The sequence below is a fragment of the Neovison vison genome, chromosome 3, assembly GCF_020171115.1.
Source record: "Neovison vison isolate M4711 chromosome 3, ASM_NN_V1, whole genome shotgun sequence".
Lineage (NCBI taxonomy): Eukaryota > Metazoa > Chordata > Mammalia > Carnivora > Mustelidae > Neogale > Neogale vison.
The window spans coordinates 186,906,911-186,920,616 of NC_058093.1; positions in this window are offsets into that span (position 1 = coordinate 186,906,911).

Below are 13,706 nucleotides of genomic sequence, written 5' to 3' on the forward strand. Positions count from 1 at the left end.
GCCCCAAAACAGGGATTCCAGAGATGGGCTCTGGGTCTGGGCACTTGGAAAATCAAACCAAGCGTTAAGATTTGGTCCTAGGAATGTACCAGGCCTGCAACACAGGATGCTGAATGTGCAACTGAGAGTGTTTGTTTGATAGCATACTCAGGCTGAGGGTCACAAAGCCTGCTTGTGCCCAGGGCTGCCCTCATGAGTGGGCGTGTTCTCATTGGCCATATAGCTGGTACCCATTCTGAGAGTTGGACTCCCATCCCAACAGCCAACATTCATGCCATGGGGAAGTAGGGGTTCTCTACTGTGCTTCAGATTCACCCATTGCTGTGATTCCAGCAAAGGTCTGGGGACAGATGCCTAAATACCGAGGATGGGTAGAGATGATGGACCTGAGCCATGGCCGCTCTCACATGCTGGATATGGGCCCCGCTCTCTGGGTGGCTGACACTAGGTCAGGACTCAGGCTCTGTCAGACACAGCACTAGTGGCCAGGGCAGCCTATAAACTGGGGTACCCCTGAGGGCTGTGCAGATTGATCCTCATGTTGGGTTTCTGGGCAGACTCACCAGGCCCTTCTTCTTTCTGTGGGGAAGTCAGAATGCCATGTTGTGGATCCAGAATTCCCTATCAAGAGGGCTTGGGGACCAGTAGGGTGAGCATGGAATTGTAAATCCAAGCTACAGTTAAATTAAGTGCCAAGTGAAAGGCAGTCCCAGTGTGCAGCTGCTGATTCGAGATATCCAGCACCTGAGTAAGGGTGGATGTTAGATGTTTTCTCATGTTGGAGTTTGTGTCTATGATGACCACAAATGGAGGGGTGGCCTCAAGAGGCAATGGAGGATTTCCCACACTGAGGCTTGTGAGATGTTCCAAACAGCAATGTGTCCTTCTACCGGACAGGGGGAGTATGCTTTGTGTGCATCAGGGTCCCCCCTGTGGAAAGTTTAAGTAGCAGAGCTCTCCTGCATGGATGCCTGGAAAGCACACCTCCATTTAACATTGCAGTTGAGGAACATGGCAGGCTCGTTCTTGTGGCTCTGGGGTGAAATACCAAGTACTTGATTTGACATAGAGTTTCATGAAGATGGGTCACAATTCTGGTTTGTTACCCGGGAGATCTTAGAATGTGCTGGTGGCTAAGGGGCCATGCGGGATTTATCTATCCTGAAGTTTTTACACAGGTTCAAGAGAATGGCTGCCTTCTGGGGACAGGAGATGTTCTGTTTTGTGGCTCAGGGACACATGTTCTATCATATGTTGGTATTTGAGAACAGGCCTCTGAGAATGCCTGCAAACATTCTCTAGGGTTCCAATGAAGTCCTAGGGGCATTTCAGTTTCAATCTTCTGACTAAGGACCATTGACTTGATTGTCTGCCTGGATGGAGGTGATCAGGGTGATTCAGACTGCACATTTTCGTTCAGAGCAGCCTCTAACATTGGGGTGGATTCAGGGGCCTTGCCAGTTTCTCCTAATCTGGAGGGTTTGTGCAACTGTGAATGGCCATTTTTTTTGGGGGGGGGACGGTAACCACAGTACAGTGGTGTGGCTCTCAAGACCCCATTCTGGAGGGTATGTGATCCATGGTTTTGGAAGAGAAGTCTGTAAACACAAATTCAGGCTAGGATTAGTGGTGATTAGATCGCAGGCTCAATGTGTAGACTTGGAGGGCAGCTCGGCAGGAAGTGTAATTAGGGTGAATGGAAGAAGGTAACATAGACTTTTCTATCTGGTTTGTGTGTCCAGGATGGCCTCGGAATGCACGTGTGGTCTCCTGGGTCCATGGGAGATTTTTCCTCTCTAAGGATACTGGAAGCTCCCCAGAGTTTGGTGGATTTTATCATGGAAAGGAAGAGTGATGTTTTCCATGTTAGGGGTGCCCCAAACAGGGATTCCAGAGATGGGCTCTGGGTCTGGGCACCTGGAAAACCCCACCAAGACTTGGGATTTTGGCCTAGGGCCATACCTTTCCTGCAGTGTGGCATCCTGTTGGTGCAAAGGGGAGGGTTTGTTTGAAAGCATGCTCAGGCTGAGGGTCCCAATGCCTGTTTGTGCCCACGGCCTCCCTCAGAAGTGGGAGGGGTCTCATGGGGTATGCGGCTGGCTCCCACTTTGAGGGTTGGACACCCATCCCAACAGCCAGGTTTCCAGCCATGTGGGAGGAGGAGTTCTCTATTGTGCTTCATGTTCCTCCATTGGCAGGGATTCCAATAAAAGTCTGGGGACAGGAGATGTTGGCTGTGCATTAATACCAAGGATGGGTAGAGATGACGGGCATTGGCCATGGCCATTCTCACATGCTGGACATGGGGACCGGTCTCTGGGTGGCTGACACGAGGTTGGGGCTCAGGGTCTGTCAGACACAGCAGTAGTGGCAGGGCAGCCAATAAAGCGGGGTCCCCTCCAGGACTGAGCAGATTGATCCTCATGTGGGTTTTCTGGGAAGACACACCAGGCAATTGTTTCTATGGAGAAGGCAGAATGCTGCGTTGTGGCTCCAGAATTCCCTATCAAGAGGGCTTAGGGGCCAGTAGGGTGAGAGTGGAATGTAAACACATGTTACGGTCCAATTCAGTGTCAAGCTGAAGGCACTTTCAATATGCAGCAGCTTATTCGAAATATCCAGCACCTGAGTAAGGGCGGATATCAGATATTTCCTCAAGTGGAGATGGTGTTTATGATGACTGAGAAATGCAGTGGTGTTGTCAAGAGTCCATGGAGGATTTCCCATGCTGAGGCTTGTGAGATGCTCCAAACAACAAGGCTTCCTTCTACTGGAGAGGTGGAATCTGGTTTGTTTGCTCCAGGTTCCCCCATGTGGAAAGTTTGGGGAGCAGAGCTCTATGGCATGGATGCCTGGAAAGCACACCCCCATTGACCATTGCAGCTGAGGAACATGGCAGTTTCATTCTGGTGGCTCTGGGGCGAAGTACCAAGGCTTTAAGGTGGCATGGAATCTCTTGCAGATGGGTCACAATGCTGGTTTGATACCAAGAGATCTTAGAATATGCTGGTGTCTAAGAGGCCATGCAGGATACTCCTACCCTTAGAGTTTGGCACAGGTAGAAGAGCACGGATTCTGTCAGGGTACAGGACAAGTTCTTTTGTGTGGCACAGGGACCACAGATTGTGTCAGATGGTGGTATTCCAGAAAAGGCCTCCGAGGACAGATGCTTGAAAATCTAATCTAGGACTCCAATGAGGTCAGAGTGACATGTCAGGTTCTATCTTCTGACTCAGCACCAGTGACTTTGGTGTCTGCCTGCATGTAGGTGTTCAAGGTCATTCAGACTGTGCATTTGCATTCAGAATGGCCTCCAATATTAGAATGGGCTCAGGGGCCTTGCATATTTTTCCTAATCGGGAGGAATTGTGCAACTGTGTTGGCCAGAGTTTTCTTGGGGATGGCTGGCCCAGTCCTGTGGTTTGGCTCTAGAGATCCCATCCTGCAGGGCATGTGAGCCATCGTTTTCGGAGAGAACCCAAGTTTGCAAACACAAACTTGGGTTAGGGTTAGTGACAAAGTGATTGCAGGCCCAATGCAAAGACCTGGAGGGCAGCTCATCAGGAACTGTATTTAGGGTGACTTGAATGCAGGAGCACAGACTTTTCTACCTGGACTGTATGTCCAGGATGGCCTCAGAATGCAGGTGTGGTCTCATGGGTCCATGGGAGACTTTTCCTCTCTAAGGATCCTGGTGGTTCTCCATAGTTTGGTGGCTTTTTCTGGGAAGGGAAGAGTGCTGTTTTCCATCGTACAGGTCCCCAAAACAGGGATTCCAGAGACAGGCTCTGGTTCTAGGCAGTGAGAAAATCCCACTAAGGGTTATGATTTGGGCCTTGGGGTGTGCCAGGCCTGCAATGCAGGAACCTGGTGGTGCAAATGAGATGGCTAGTTTGAAATCATGCTCATGCTGAGGGTCAAATTGCATGTTTGTGCCCAGGGCGGCCGTCAGGAGTGGGCGTTGTTTCATTGGCCATGCAGCTGGCTCCCACTTTGAGTTTCAGACCCTTATCCCAACACCCAGGGTCCTGCCAAGGGGAAGGAGGAGTTCTCTATTATGCTTCAGGTTCCCCCATTGGCAGAGACTCCTGCATAGGTCTGGGAAGAGGTGCCTGAATACCAAGGATGGGTAGAGATGATGGTCTTGGCCCATGCCCAGTCCTACACTAGATATGGCGTCTGCTCTCTGGGTGCCAGACACTAGGTCGGGGCTCAAACTCGGTCAGACACAGTGCTATTGGCCAGGTCAGGCTATTAATCGGGGTTCCCTTGAGGACCCTGCAGATTGATAATCATGTGGGGTTTCTGGGCAGTCTCACCAGGCCCTTTTTCTTTCTATGGGGAAGGCAGAATTCTGGGTTGTGGCTCCAGAATACCCTATCAAGACAGCTTGGGGACCAGTAGGGTGAGGAAGGAATTGGAAACAAAACCTATGGTTTAATTCAGTGCCATGCGGAAGGCAGGTCTAATGTGCAATGGCTTCTTCAAGATATCCAGCACCTGAGTAAGGGCAGATGCCAGATGTCTGCTCACACTGGGGTTTATGTCTATGATGAGCCAAAAATGGAGGGGTGGTGTCAAGATGCAATGGTGGATATTCCACAATGAGGCTTGTGAAATGCTCCAAACATCAAGGTTTCCTTCTACAGGACAGGTGGAGTCTGGTTTGATTACTCCAGGATCCCCCATGTAGAAAATTGGGTAGCAGAGCTCTCCCACATGGATGCCTGGAAAGCACAACTCCATTGACCATTGCAGCTGAGGAACATGGCAGATACATTCTGGTGGCTCTGGGGCGAAGGCCCATGGCCTTGAGTTGACATGGAATTTCTTGCAGATGGGCCACAATGCTGGTTTGTTAAAAGGGAGACCTTAGAATGTGCTGGTGGCTAAGGTACCATGCAGGATTCTCCTACCCTGAGGGTTTAGCACAGGTCGAGGGCATGGTTTCTTTTTGGGAACAGGAGATGTTTTGTTGTGTGGCTCAGGGACCACGTGTTGTATCATAAGTTCATATTCCAGAACAGGCCTCTGAGGAGAGATGCCTGAAAACCTAATCTAACATTCCAATGAGGTCATAGGGTCATGACAGATTCAATCTTCTGACTCAGGACCATTGACGTGGCTGTCTCCCTGGATGTAGGTGATCAGTTTTTTTCAGACTCCACATTTGAGTCCAGAATGGCCACAAATATTGGGGTGGGCTCCGGGGCCTTGCAGGTTTCTCCTAATCAGGAAGTTTTGGGCAACTGTGATGGGCACAGTTTCCTTGGGAATGGCAGCCACAGACCTGTGCTGTGACTCCAGAGACTCCTTCCTGGAGGGCATATGAGCCATGGTTTTGGGAGAGAAGTCTGCAAACACAAATTTGGGTTAGGATTAGTGGTGTGGTGATTGCAGGTCCAATGCATAGACCTGGAAGGCAGCTCATCAGGAACTGCTATTAGGGTGACTGGAAGGCAGTCGCACAGGCTTTTCTATCTGGATTGTGTGTCCAGGATGTCCTTGGAATGCAGGTGTGGTCTCATGGGTCCAAGGGAGACTTTTCCTCTCTAAGGAACCTGGAAGGTCTCCATAATTTGGTGGCTTTTTGCGGGGAAGGAATAGGGCTGTTTTTCATCTTAAGGTTGCCCCCAAACAGGGGTTACAGTGATGTTCTCTGGTTCTGGGCGCCAGGAAAAACCCACCAAGTGTTAGGATTTGGACCTAGGGTCATACCAGGGCTGCAGTGCGGGATGCTGGTGGTGCAGTTGAGAGTGCTTGTTTGAAAGCATGCTCAGGCTGAGGGTCACAATGCCTGTTTTTGCATAGGGTGGCCATCAGGAGTGGGGGTGGTCTTATTGTCTATGCAGCTGCCTCCACTATGAGGGTCGGACAACCATCCCAAAAGCCATATTTCCTGCCATGTGAAAGGAGGAGTTCTCCATTGTGATTCAGTTTCCCCCATTTGCAGGGATTCCAGCAAAGGTCTGGGGACAGGTGCCTTAATAACAAGGATGGGTAGAAATGACGGACTTGGACCATGGCCGGTCTCACATACTGGATATGTGGCCCACTCTATGGGTGACTGACAATAGGTCGGGGCTCTGGCTTAGTCAGTTACAGCACTAGAGGCCAGGGCACTCTATAAATTGGGGCTCCCTCAAAGGCCGAGCAGATTGATCCTCATGTGGGATATCTGGGCAGACTCACCAGGCACTTCATTTTTCTATGGGGAATGCAGAATGCTGCGTTTTGGCTCTAGAATTCCCTATCAAGAGGGCTTGGGCACAGTAGGGTGAGTATGGAATTGTAAACACAAGCTAAAGTTCAATTCAGTGCCAAGCAGAAGGCAGTTCTAATGTACAGTGTCTGATTCGAGATATCTAGCACCAGAGTAAGGGCGGATGTCAGATGTTTGCTCACACTGGACTTTGTGTCTATTATGACTGGCACATAGAGGATGATGTCAAGATGCCATGGTAGATATCCCACACTGGGGCTTGTGAGGTGCTTCAAACAGCAAGGTTTCCTTCTACTGGACAGGTGGAGTCTGGTTTATTTGCTCCAGTGTCCCCCATCTCGATAGTTTGGGTAGCAGAGCACTCCCACATGGATGCCTGGAAAGCACACCTCCATTGACTATTGCAGCTGAGGAACATGACATGATCATTCTGGTGCCTCTGGGGTGAAGTACCAAGGCCTTGAGTTGACATGGAATCTCTTTAAGATGGGTCACAATGTTGGTTTGTTACCAGGGAGATCTTAGAATGTGCTGGTGGCTAAGAGGCTGTGCAGGATTCATCTACCCTCAGGGTTTGACACAGGTCCAAGAGCAAGGTTTTCTTTGGGGACAGATGTTCTGTTGTGTGGCTCAGGGACCACCAGTTGTATCAAAAAATTGTATTCTAGAACAGACCTCCGAGAACAGAAGCCTGAGGACCTTATCTAGGGTCCCAACGAGTCCTAGGGACATGTAAGTTTCAAATTTCTGACTCAGGACAATTGACTTCGTTGTCTGCCTGGATGGATGTGATCAGGGGGTTTCAGACTGTGCATCTGCGTGCAGAGGGATCTCTAGTATTGGGTGGGCTCAAAGGTCCTGCAGTTGTCTCCTAATCAGCAGGGTTTGGGCAATTGTGAAGTAAACAATTTCCCTCATGATGGCAGGCACAGTCCTGTGGTGTGTTTCAAGAGAACATTTCCTGGAGAAATGTTAGCCATGTTTTGGGAGAGAAGTCTACAAACACAAACTCGATTTAGTGTTAGTAGCTTGTCAGAAAATGTAAATCAGGTGACTTGAAGGCCGTAGCACAAGCTTTTGTATCTGGACTGTGTGTCCAGAATGTCCTTGGAATGCACGTGTGGTCTCATGAGTCAGTGGGAAATTTTTCATCTCGAAGGATCCTGACAGCTCCCAATAGTTTGGTGGTTTTCCCGGGAAGGGAAGAGTGCTGTTTTCCATCTTCGGGGTGCCCCAAAACAGGGATGTCAGAGATTGGCTATGGTCTGGGTGCCTGGAAAATCCCACCAACGGTTAGGATGTTGTTCGAAGGGCATACCAGGCCTTCGATGGGGGATCCTGGAGGTGCAACTGAGATCGTTTGTTTGAAAGCATGCTCAGGCTGAGGGACACAATGCCTGCTTGTGCCCAGGGCGTTATTCACGAGTGGGCGTTGTCTCTGTGGCCTAGCAGCATGCTCCCACTCTGAGGGTTGTACACCCATCCCAACAGCCAGGAATCCTGACATGGAGAAGAGGAGTTCTTTATTGAGCTTCAGGTTCCTCCATTGGTAGGGATTCCAGCAAATGTCTGCAGACAGATGCCAAGGATGGGTAGAGATGACAGCCCTGGGCCATGGCTGGTCTCACATGCTGGATATGGCCCTGAGCTCGGGGTGTCTGACATGAGGTTGGGGCTCAGGCTCTGTCAGACAGAACACTAGTGGCCAGGGAAGCCTATAAATTAGGGTTCCCTTGAGGGCCGAGTAGATTGATCCTCATGTGGGCTTTCCGGGCAGACTCACTAGGCCCTTCTTCTTTCTATGGGGAAGGCAGAACGCTGTTGTGGCTCCAGAATTCCCTATCAAGAGGGCTTTCAGATCAGATGGGTTAGGATGGAATTGTAAACCCAAGTTACAGTTAAATTCACTGCCAAGTGAAATGCAGTTCTAGTGTGCAGTGGCTGATTCAAATATTCAACACCTGATTAAGGGTGGATGTCGGATGTTTGTTCATGCTGCAGTTTGTGTCTATGATGACTGTCAAATCGAGGGGTGACATCAAGAGGCCATGGAGGATTTCCTTCACTGGGGAATGTGAGATGCTCCAAACAGCAACGTTTCCTTCTATCGGACAGGCGGAGTCTGGTTGCTTAGTTCCAGGGTCCCCTATGTGGAAAGTTTGGGGAGCAGAGCACTCCCATATGGATGCCTGGAAATCACACCTCCATTGACCATTGCAGCTGAGGAACATGGCAGGTTCGTTCTGGTGACTCTGTGCAACGTATCAAGGCCTTGAGTTGACATGGAGTCTCATGAAGATGGGTCACAATGCTGGTTTGTTATGAGGGAGATCTTAGATTGTGCTAGTGACTAAGGGGCCGTACAGGATTCATCTACCCTGAGTGTTTGACACACGTCCAAGAGTACGGTTTCCTTCCTGGGACAGCTTATGTTCTCTTGTGGGGGTCAGGGACCACATGTTGTATCATAAGTTGGTATTCCAGAACAGGCCTCTATGGAGAGATGCCTGAAACCTAATGGAGGTTTTCAGTGAAATCCTAGGGACATGTCAGGTTCAGTCTTCTGAATCAGGTCCTTTGACTTGGGTGTCTGACTAGATGGAGGTGATCAGGGTGTTTCAGACTGCATATTTGCGTCCAGAGTGGCCTCCAATATTGAGTTGGGCTCAGGGGCCTTGAAGGTTACTCCTATTCTGGAGGATTTGTGCAACTCTGTCAGGCACAGTTTCTCTGGGGATGATAGGCACAGTCCTGTGGTGTGACTCCAAAGACACCTTCCTGGAGGACATGTGAGCCATGGTTTTGGGGGAGAAGTCTGCAAACACAAAACCGGCTTAGGGTTAGTGGCGAGGTGATCGTAGGCCCAGTGCATGGACCTGGAGGGCAGCTTGTCAGGAACTGTAAATAGGGTGACTCAAAGGCGGTAGCACGCCTTTTGTATCTGGATTGTGTGTCTAGGATGGCCTTGGAATGCAGGTGTGGTCTCATGGGTCCATAGGAGATTTTTCCTCTCTATGGATCCTGGCGGCTCCCAATAATTTGGTGGTTTTCTCGCGGAAGTAAAGAGTGCTATTTTCCATCTTCTGGGTGCCCCCAAAGAGGGATTCCAGAGACGGGCTCTGGTCTGGGCACCTGAAAAATCCCACCAAGGGTTCTGATTTGGGCCTAGGGGCTTATCAAGCCTAAAATGCGGATCCTGGAAGTGCAACTGACAGCATTTATTTGAAAGCAAGCTCTGGCTGAGGGTCACAATGCCATTATGCCCAAACAACCCTCATTAGTGGCTGTGATCTCATAAGACATGAGGCTATCTCCCACTCTGAGGGTTTGACACCCATCCCAACAGCCAGGGTCCTGCCAAAGGGAAGGAGGTACTCTCTATTGTGCTTCAGGTTCCCGCATTGGTAGGGATTCCAGCAAAGGTCTGGGGACAGATGCCTGAATAACAAGGATGGGAAGAGATGACAGACCTGGTCCATGACCACGCTCACATGCTGGATATGGGCCGCACTCTCAGGGTGACTGACACGAGGTCAGGGCTTAGGCTCTGTCAGACACAGAACTAGTGGCCAGGACAGCCTATAAATCATGGTTCCCTCGAGGGCTGAGGATATTGATCGTCATGAGGAGTTTCTGAGCAGACTCACTAGGCCCTTCTTTCTTTTTTTTTTTTAAGATTTTATTTATTTATTTGACAGACAGAGATCACAAGTAGACAGAGGCAGGCAGAGAGAGAGGAGGAAGCAGGCTCCCTGCTGAGCAGAGAGCCCGATGCGGGACTCGATCCCAGGACCCTGAGATCATGACCTGAGCCGAAGGCAGCGGCTTAACCCACTGAGCTACCCAGGCGCCCCGCCCTTCTTATTTCTATGGGGAAGGCAGAATGCTGTGTTTTGGCTCCAGAATGCCCTATCAAGAGTGCTGGGGGACCATGCTTAGACCCCTGCTCTTGAGTCTTTCCATATGGGGCATCTTGGAACCATCCAATAGGACTCGACTGTCCTGCAGAAGGAAATCTTGAGGTTTGGAGAAGGTCACAAACTCCAGCATAGGGAAACCTCCCTGGCCTCATGACGCCCCCACCCCCTTCAGGAAGGGACCATCATGGACACAAACTCCAGCCTGAGGCAACGTCTGATACTCACCCTGACATCAGATGCAGAAGATTTTGATTCAGCCTCTTCAGCATGGGCCTGCCGTGCCCTCGGCCGCAAACCTAATGCTAGCTTGTGTTTTCAGACTTCCTTCCTCACACCCCTGGCAAACAAGCCCTCCAGACTGGGAATTCCAGAATGACAAAACAGCCCACTGCCTGCCCACCTGAAGGAAAACGTTGCCCTGTGGGGCTCCCCAGAAACCACAAATGAGGATCAACCTGCTTGGGCCTCGACCACACCACAATTGGATAGGCTGCCCTGGGCACTAATTCTCTGTCTGACATAGCCTGAGGCCAGACGTCCCAACAGACAAGGAGAGAGCTGGCCCCCCACCCATTGGACACGCCATGGCCTTAGGCTGTCATCTCTTCCCAACCTGGGTTTTCAGACATCTAAACCTAGACATTATATCAAATCCCCACACAGGTGGGTACCTGAAGCACAAATCAGGACTCCTCCTGACTGGTGGCATGGAGTCACACCTTCAGGGTAGGAGAAACCTTCATGGCCCCCGAGGCCACGCCCATACTTGAGTGCCCACTTGGGCACAAACTCGCATTGTGACCCTCAGCGTGAGCCCCATGTCCAAGTAAGGCCTCTCAGGGCCTGGACCAAGAGCCTGCATATGGGGCTTGCCAAGCCCCTATGCTCCCAAACCTTACCAGAGTTCGAGTTTTCAAGTCGCCTGTACCCGGGGCTCTGCTCTGGAATCCCTCACTTGAGAGACACCTGAGCCAGACAAGAGGACTCCACCCTTCCCATAAAATGACCACAAACTCTTGGGAGCTGGGCCAAATCCCCAGAGAGGAAGACTCATCCATAGCCCCTGAGGCCACCCTTACAATCCATGGCTATCCTGGACACAACATCCAGAGACAAAAGCCTGATGGACAGCTTCCCACTTGCCCTTCTTTCTTAAGCCGAGCAGCTCCCCTCAAGGTCTGTAGATCAGGCCTGCCATACCCTCAGTGCCACACCTAAGACAATTTGTGTTCTCAGTCTTCTGTGCCCACAGTGCAGACCAACACACCCTCCATGCAAGGGCCTATGGAGACACACTGAAGGATTGTGCCTGTCCTATCCAAGTTAACTCTGCCCAAAACTTTGACCACAACCCTACAGATTAGGAGAAACCTCCAAGGGCACCAAGGCCATACCAATAGTTTAGGCCGCCCTGGACTAAGAGGGGCACTCTGACACTAGCTGAGCAGCTATCTCCACTTACACACTCAGACAGTGTCCCCAGAGACAGAAGATTGAAACAGACAGGCCCCTAGGCCCTAATCTTTACCCTAGCTTTGCTTTCCGGTGTCTCTCCTCAGAGGCCTGGTTTCCAATACCAGCATATGGGGGTTTCCTGAGGCACCAGTCAGAACAAATCTCGTCACCACATGGGAAACTTGTTCATTGAGCTATCTCAAAACCTACAGTTAGGAGAATACTTTAGGGCCCCAGTGTCACCGCCCTATTCCAAGGTCTCCATGGACACAAACCCACATTAGGACTTATCCACAGGAGATTCCATTTCAACTCAGGCCCCTCGTTTGCTCCTCCAGAGCCAAAAGATTGAACATGTCTTGTCGGTAGGAGACAATTGGAATGAGAGGCAGGATGTCCAAGCATCCATCCTTAGAACCCTGCTCTGGCGTTGTTCCATACGGGAAGTCCTGGAGGATCCAACCCGTCTCCAATACCATGCAGAAGGAATGCCCGCATTTTGGAGCATCTCACAACAAACAACGTGGGAAAATCTCAATGCCTTTTGATGCACCCCACCCTTCTTGAAGGGGCCATCATGGAGAGAAACTCCAATCTGAGCCTACGTCTGATCCTCGCCCTGAATCCAGATGCACGAGATCTCAATTCAGATCTGCAGGGTGTGCCTGCCTTGCCCTTGCCGTGAAACCTAAGCCTAGCTTGTGTTCTCAGATTTCCGTCCTCACACTTCTGTCCCACAAGCCCTCAAGTTTGGCAATTCCGGACCCACAATGCACCACACTGCCTGCTCTTCAGAAGAATAATGTTGCCCTACAAAGCTTCTCAGACAACACAAATGAGGATAAAACTACACGGCACTTGACTGTACCCATATTACATAGTCTAACCTAGGCTCTAATGCACTGTCTGACACAGCCTGAGCCCAGACCTCCTGACCAACACCCAGACAGCTGACCGCACAGTGAGCACATTGGACCTGTCATGGCCTTAGCTCGTCTTCTCTTCCCAACCTAGCTTTTCAGGCTTCAGAACTTAGACCTTAACTCCAAACCCTGCCAAGGGGCAGAAATCAGAACTACTCCTTCCCCATGACAAGAAACCTTCTGGTTAGCATTTTGTATAATGTTCAGTGTTGGAGAAACCAGCATTCACCATGAGGCCCTGCCCTTGCTTGAGTGCGGTGAGGGTATAGACACACATTGTGACCCTCAACGTGAGTCCTGTCCACTAGTAAGTCCTCTAAGTGGCTGGACCATGAGAAGTCAAAATGGGCTTGCCATGCACCAAGGACCCAATTTTAACCAGATTTCTCATTGTCCAGTCTCCCCTCCCTAGGGCTATGCTCTGGAATCCTGCTTTTGGTGACACACCTGAGGTAACAAAACAGAAGGGACTCCTCCCATCCCACAGATTGACCCAAAACTCTTGGGATCGGGCCAAATCCACAGAGAGGAAGCATCCTACATGGCCCATGAGGCCTCCATGACATTCCACGGTCATCATTCACAGAAAATCCAGAGACAAAAGCCTGAGAAAGCCCCTCACACTCGCCCTTTCTTCATATCCTGAAGAGTTCTCCCCATGGACTGTAGATCCGGCTTGCTATACCAACGTCCCCAAAAGTAAGCTGAGTTTGTGTTTTCATACTTCTGTCCCCACAGTCTGGGCACATACAACCTCCAAACTGGGGCCCCTGGAGCCACACATCAACTTTGCCTGACCACTTCACTGGAATTCTGCTCATTCCATTGTCCATAATCGCACAAATTAGGAGAAACCTCCAATGTCCCCGAGGCCATCCCAATAGTGGAGGCCACCCGGACAAACAGGGGTGGTCTGAAACCAGCTGAGCAACTACCTCCACTAATACCAGAGACAGATGTCACCAGAGAAGAAGATTGACCCGGACAGGACCCTAGGCCCTAATCGGATCCTTTGCTTTGTTTTCCAGGTATCTCTCCTCAGAGTCCCAGTTTCCAATACCAGCATATGGGGGTTTCCTGAGGCAACAATCAGAACAAATCTCTTCTCCACATGGGCAACTTGCTCTTTGGAGTTGTCTCAAAACCTCCAGTTAGGAGAATCCTTCAGGGCCCCAGTGCCACCGC